At 32.2% G+C, this 1,589-nt stretch overlaps 1 non-coding gene across 1 annotated transcript; it reads right to left on the bottom strand.

Annotated features, from left to right (window-relative positions):
• Positions 1-286: 286 nt before the first annotated feature.
• Positions 287-358, bottom strand: TRNAP-UGG. Its single transcript has one exon. It is a non-coding gene; the product is annotated as a tRNA-Pro (tRNA).
• Between the last annotated feature and the right edge of the window lie 1,231 nt (positions 359-1,589).

Here is a 1,589-nt window from a genome sequence, read left to right as displayed (position 1 = left end):
GGTTTAGTGCACTTTGGTAGTTGCGAATGTTGCCGTAATCGAATGTCTTTCTTACCTAGCACTCATACTTGCAATTACGTATACGCGAAAAGAGCTCGCTTTCGACTTTCTACCTCGACGTTTTGTGCCCGATTGGTTCAGGAAAGGATCTGGCTATGATGACTTCAGGCTATTCAAATAGCTGACTAACAACACTAGACCAAATGCCTTTATAGTAGAAAGGATATACTTGAGAGACCTCTCACACCTGAAACGATAATTATTTTAGTACTTTTTTTCTTTTGGAGGGGCATTTCGAGAATCGAACTCGAGACCTCTTGCACCCAAAGCAAGAATCATACCACTAGACCAAATGCCCTTAGTATGGACTATATATTATGTTTTTTATGGAATGTATCATCATTATTTCATTTATTTTCTTTGTTAATGAAATCCATGAGAAATAATCATTATTATTATATCTTTTAGATTAGACCGCTGTTAAATTATTTACATACGGTTTCGACAATTACTGTATTGAGAAGAAAATAATGTAAGTTTTAGTTTGATAGTTCCATTTGAGACACATATCGTGGAATACACAAGTAAAGCAAATATCGAAAGTTAGGATTTGGGTAGGCATGCTTATTGAAAGTGGAAAGGCATGCCTATTGAAAGTGGTAAAGATAAAATGATATTAAAAAAGAGCATCATCATAGTTTTAAGATGGAAGAATATACACTACGATGTTTGAATTGTTTTCTTTGAGGCTCATTCTTTTGAGAATTGAACTCGAGACCTCTCGCACCCTATGCGAGAATCATACCACTAGACCAAATGCCCTTTCTAAAAAATTACAACATTTTTAACTCCTCAGTATATTTTTTTCTCTCAAGTTTGAAATCTATTTTCTTGAGCGGTTGTTGGACTATAAAACAAAAAGTTGATGGTCTAGTATGCGAGTGTTCAAATAAACTACAACCCAACAAATGAATCAAACTAATCCGTTTGGGTTGGGTTGGATTTATTCGGCTCATCAGTTTGTTTGATTTAATTCTTCTATTTTGCTTCCTATGACAAGAAAATGAAGTTGTATTGAATGTAACATAGTTTGATTTATGACAAACTCATATGAAATATAATTGCATTAATAGTACTAAGAGTTGGAGTCAAATATTTCATGAACTTAAGTGCAACTCATGTTTTATTAAAGACAAGATGAAATTTAGTTAAGTAACTGGAACTTTAAATTTTCAATTACTCTATGTTAGTTGCTATCTTTAGGATTGACTAATTGGATACGAGTTCTTGGATTTTGGGGATTGTTTTATGTAATTTTCAACTACAACTTATGTTTTGAAAGTTATAGGAAATAATTTAGGTAGTGGTTGTATATTATGGATGAACACTAGAGTTTCTATCCCATTCACCACAACTACTCTAGTTTTTGTTTGAAGGCTATAATTGTCATCTATGTTGTATGACAATAAAATTTGTTTGGATGAAATTTTAGTTAAAGTTGCATATTTTACTTCTTGCCAGTAAAAAATTTGTTTCTTAGCATAATATGAATTTAGTTGAAGAGTTATTAGGAATAAGATGGAGAAAGA

Source organism: Cucurbita maxima, unplaced genomic scaffold (genome assembly GCF_002738345.1).
Source record: "Cucurbita maxima cultivar Rimu unplaced genomic scaffold, Cmax_1.0 Cma_Scf03052, whole genome shotgun sequence".
NCBI lineage: Eukaryota > Viridiplantae > Streptophyta > Magnoliopsida > Cucurbitales > Cucurbitaceae > Cucurbita > Cucurbita maxima.
This window is presented reverse-complemented; position numbering and strand designations above follow the sequence as displayed.